Source organism: Myotis myotis, unplaced genomic scaffold, assembly GCF_014108235.1.
Source record: "Myotis myotis isolate mMyoMyo1 unplaced genomic scaffold, mMyoMyo1.p scaffold_m19_p_71, whole genome shotgun sequence".
Classification (NCBI taxonomy): Eukaryota; Metazoa; Chordata; class Mammalia; order Chiroptera; family Vespertilionidae; genus Myotis; species Myotis myotis.
Genome location: NW_023416381.1, coordinates 58388 through 64048, shown reverse-complemented (window position 1 = coordinate 64048; position 5661 = coordinate 58388).

Genomic DNA, 5661 nt, shown 5'->3' with positions numbered 1-5661 from the left:
GTGCTTTGGTGGGTGTTTTTGTATCAGGAATGCCATCACGTCCGCTTTCTGTCTGAGGCCTCCTGGGCTCAGAGTGACTCTAGAGGCAGCGACAGATGGCAGTTCAGGTGGCAGCTGTGTGCTCGGCCACTGCAGTGATCTCAGAGCCTGGCACTGGGCATCCACCCGCCCCAGCTACCAGGGCATGTGCCAGGATGGCTTCATCCTCCCTGGACACTCCCCAAGTACCAGCCTGAGGGTCCCCTTCTTTTCCCTACAAGACAAGGGTCTGTGCTCATTTAAGCCACAGAAAACGAGGTGCAGAAGCTGCTTCTCATTCTCCGGGCAGCTGATCAGAAACACTCGGGCGTGTGCGCCGATTCCGCTCCAGTTAGGGGCGTGGATAGCAAACTGTTCTAGTATTTCCTTGGGCCACTTCACAGGAGAGAAAGAGGACCAGACTCCAGAGTGCATGTGACAATGGTGAGCGCCTGCTGCGGGTATGAGGTGTCTGGGTTGGAAGGACAGGGCGGTTAGGAAGGAGGGCACTCAGGACTCCTGACAGCCCAGCTCTCAGCATCAAATGCGCCTTTGTCCTGTCGCCCAGAGAAGTTAGTGATGTTCAGACTGGGACACCAGAGGGGGTGCCTCAAACAGTCAGCTCCTGGCCATGGGCTGCACAGGCAGAGGCTGCCTGACCTGCCGGCGGCCACGCAGGGCAAAGGCTGAAGCATCAGGCAGAGGTTCAACTAGTAGACAGTTTACCTCCCTTTATCCTGGGGACCCCATGGCTGAACTGGGCCTCAGGGGTATCTTCAGGTTGTCTTTTACTATCCCAGGATAATGGTAGCAGAAAAGGGGCACTTTTAATGAGTCCACTTAACACCAAATGTAAGTAAAACCTTCACAGTAAATTAGGAGCAAAGGGTGTTTTTTTTAAATCCTCACCTGAGGATTTTTTTTATTGATTTGAGAGAGAGGAATGGAGACAGAGAAACATCAATTCAAGAGAAACATTGATCAGTTGCCTCCAGTACATGCCCCAATCGGAGATCAATCCCACAACCTAGATATGTGCCCTGACTGGGAGTCAAACCCGTAACCTTTCTGTGTACGGGTCGGCGCTCCAACCTACCGAGCCGGGCCGGAGCAAAGGTTTGATTGGGGCTTTTCCCTGAATTAAGAAATGAGAGGAAGTTTGTCAGGCGTTTAACAATATTTACAATCAAAGGATTGAGGGAAATCTCTCTTTTTTTTTTTTAACAAAACTGCCAGTGAGCTGGCACCATGATGCTAACGGAACTTTATTTTTGACCCTCTTCCCCCAATCAAAAAAGAGAAGCGGAAGGCTTAGTTGAATTTCTCGAGGTTTCCACATTTTAATCCCACTCTTTAAACTTTGATATGATCTTTCTCTATTTTCTCTTTCTCAGTTGCAAATGGGCCCAACTGTGGAACCTTTAACTAGCCCAAGGCTTTCCAGGGAACTCTCCCACCTCCAGTTAAATTTCACAATGGAGTTAATTTCACAATCGGGCAGCTTCATCTGGCCTTTGATTTGCATTGGTTCGCAATGGATGTTAATGGGCAGCCTCACAGATGCCCTCCCCTGGCTTCGATTTCCTTCCCCACAGGCCACCCTACCGCCCACCCCCACCCCACGCATCTCATTGCTCAGTTCCTGCATCAGCTATTTTAGAAGTGTTTGCAGGTCCCAATACTAGTACTGGTTGATGGGCGGGCCTCTGCAAAGAAAGCACTGACTGAGCACCTGCTGTGTGCTGGGACCTATGGTCCCTCAAGGTATGGGATGGTGTCTGCCCCCCAAAGCTTCTTGTGACCACCATGCCTCCCCGTTCTGCCTCTGGGTGTTGGCCAGGAGGGAACCTCCTCTGGGGCCTATCTTGGTGCCACCCCAACAGCCAGTGGGGCATTCTTTATATGTTGCCTGCTTGGTGGCCCTGACTTGGACCAAAGGACAGGTAGCACCAACACTCACCCATCACTGAGGCCCACATCTGCACATGTGTAAAACCATCTTGCCGCCATCTTTGGAGCTCTCTTTCTTGGGTCTGGTACCCACAGCATATACACCTTACATACCCGTAGGGTCCTTTCATCCTGCCAGTGGCCACCACAGATGACCACTACTGTCGCTTCACAGGTGAGGACGCCTCCACTCAGGTGGTGAGAACGGGAGCTGCACTCAGGGCCTGCTCCTGCTGTCCCTGGAGCCCTGTGCTCATCTACCACCCTCCAGGGCCCAGACCTGTCCTCCTGCAAGTCTGTCCTCCAGCCCCTTGGGAAGTGACAGTGAGATGAGACCCTGTAGTGTGCCCCATGCCAGGGGGCAAGGGCCTTCAGAGGCACTGCCCCTGACCACTGGAGGGTGAAGTCTCAGCGGTGCCAGTGTAATGGCACTGCTTTGTAAAGAAGGTAAGAAGCTGATGTCTGCGATGTGACTCAGAGCCAAAGCTTTCAGAGCAGACCCCACCACAGTCACACGTGTGTGGTGAGGGTGCGCATCACGGGAGGACAGAGCAGAGATGGCTGTGGATCAAATCCAGCCGGGCTGGCGGAGGTCCTAGCCTGTGGCTACAGTGGCCGTGGCCCCTGGCTTCATGGGGACCCTGGTGGCACCTCCTGGGAGCCTTCTCTGAGCAGGGCAGGGTGGCCTAGGAGGGGCTTCATCTGCATTCAGGGGACAGACCCCTGATCCTCCCTTCTGCTCACATTGGTCCCCCCTGGGTACACCTTCTGGGGAGGACACAGTTCACTAGAGTTGGGCCTCGCCAACATTCTAGAACAGAACTAAAGAGACTTGTCAGAACCCACAGCCTCCCTGTGCTGACCTTGAAGAGCAAAATGCTCGCACTGCCAACCGTGGGCGAAGCGAGTAGCCTTTGGGGCCACACAAGGGCCTGTTGTTCCGGGACCACTCGGGCCAGTTTGGGGCCACAATAGGGCCTTTCAGGAGACAAAGTGCCTCTGGCCCAGCTGAGTGTCCCTGCACATGGGCACTCACCCAGGGCATTTAAAATAACACAATTTGGAAAAACAAATTACAGCGATTTTCCCCCCTCTGTGTGTGACTCAAAGGCCTTTGTGTGTCTCCGCCATCCCTGGCTGTGGCCACGGCTAGGAGCTGGGGTGCTGGAGGCGGAGGCTGGGGTTCTCCGGTGGCTTTCTTCCCTCACTGTTAACCTGGGGAGTCACAGTGCCAGGCCCTACAGATAGTATGGAGCCTGATAAACGCAGGTGCTCAGCTTCCACCACTCGCTTCAGCCAACACATGGTCACCAGGGCAGGAAGGGGAGACTTGTCAGCGACACTGGGTGCCTGGGCTGCTGGGGGCACTTCACTCCTTCACGTAATCCTGTGACATCAATTGTGCTCGATACCATTTCAATGAGGCATCTGAGACAGAGAGGCTACATGACTTACCCAAGGTCACACAGCAAGGGGGTGTGGTTCCATTCAAAGGGTCTGGCTCAGAGCCCCCACGTTCCCGTCACTGCCACATCTCGCCATGACCGAGCCCCTGTGCCTCTGGGAGCAGCGGACACAGTCATGCCAAGCAAGTCCTTCCATGTCACTAGTTCCCTGACTAGTGACATTGAAGGTTCCAAATGGCATGAGGAGAAGCCAGCCATAGTGTCACGTGTACCACATGACTTGACGTGTATATATACTGTGAAATGGTCAGCATAGTAAGTCTAGTTAACATCTGCCACCACACATAGTTACAAATTTTTTTCCCTTATAACGACAAGTTTTAAGATATGCTCTTTTAGCACCTTTCAAATATATAATCCATTATTATTAACTATAGTCCCCATGCTGTACATTAGATCCCCAAGACTTATTTATCTTAAAACTGGAAGTCTGTACCTTTTGGCCACTTTCACCCAATTCTCCTACCCCCCCAAACCCCCACTTCTGGCAGCTACAAATCTGATCTGTTTCTATGAGATTTTTAATGTACACATATGAAATCACAGGTATTTGTCTTTCTTTAGCTGACTCATTTCACTCAGCATAAGGAAATCACGATCCCAGAGATATCTGTACCCCATGTTCATAGCAGCATTGTTCACAACTAGAGGCCCAGTGCACGAAATTCATGTACTTGAAGTGGGGGGGGGGGGGACTCCTCAGCCTGGCCTGTGCCCTCTCACAGTCCAGGAGCCCTTGGGGGGAGTGAGCCTAAGCCGGCTGTCAGACATCCCCCGAGGGCTCCTGGATAGTCAGATGTCCTTAGTGCTGCCACGGAGTCAGGAGAAGCTCCTGCCACTGCCACCGCTGCGCTTGCCAGCCGTAAGCCTGGCTTCTGGCTGAGCAGCACTCCCCCTGTGGGAGCGCACTGACCACCAGGGGGAAGCTCCTGCATTGAGTGTCTGCCCCTTGGTGGTCAGTGTGCATCATATAAACCAGTCGTTCAACCATTTATATTTGCATATTAGCCTTTTATTATATAGGATGGCCATGACATGGATGTGACTTAAGTGTCCATCAATAAACAAATGGATGAATTAGTGTACACCTACAGTGGAATACTATTATAAAGAGAAGGTACAGCCTGTCAAACAGCCAGTACACAGAGGGACCTTTGGGCAGTACACGCTCCTCTTTTAAGATATCTGGCTGCTTTCTGTGGTTGTCACTGAGGCAGAACAGAGGGACTAAATTAGCAACCTGCACTGATGACATTGCAGAAAGCCAAGAGCTGTCCCTGAGTGTGGGGACAGTGTTCAGGCTCGTGGCCCCTCAGAGGCCTCCAGTTTCTGGGGTTAGATCTAATGATGACCTGTGGACACTCACCCGCTGGAGTGAGGCATGGCTGTCATGGGCATCATGCGACAATCAGCCAGCACACTCTTCATACACTGTGCTATGAATGTTGGTGACAATGATGATGATGGTGGTGATGACCACATGGTCATCCTCTGGCCTAAACCCTGCCCAGCTGGCAGGCCGCGTCCTCCATGGAGGTGTCCCCACCCCCAGCATGCACCTGCTCCTGGGTGGCCTGGCTATCCACCTCCCACCACCACCCCCACCCACCACATCCCAGGCAGATGCCCTGACAGCTCTCTGTACAAGATCTCCCATACCCACCCCCCAGAGCAAGGCGAGGACGGTGGCTTCCGCAGCTCTCAGGATGGAAAGTGACTATGGGAGGAGGAAGTGCATTGGTCCAGAGGGTCTCTTCTGACTCATGCTGTCACCCAGCCCAGGAAGAATGGCCAGCAGGGGAAGCGCAGGTGGACAGACAGCATATTTCCATGGACCTCTCACTTCTAAAAGTGGGGCTGGGCCTCCAGTTTCAACCTGTGCCCTGCCTTGGGCAAACAATGACAGGAATGCACACTGACACAGCATGCCAGGAAGCTGCCTGGCTGGCCAGATGCTCCGATAGGGCTGTCCTGCCCTTCACCCCACTTAACCAGAGTCAAACAGTTCGCTGGCCCCTGGTGCCAACATCAAAGGTGTCTGACCCCTTTGGGGGCAGTCTGTCCCCAAGGTGCCCTCCTTGCCCTGGCATAGCAAGGCCCCCACAGTAATGGAAAGGGCAAGGGCTTCCAGCCTCACTGGGTAGGAAGGCAGGGAACGGGGGCGATGGAGCGGGAAGAAAGCTACCATGTGGTTGGCATGGGCTCTATCCTGGCCAGCACCCTCTGC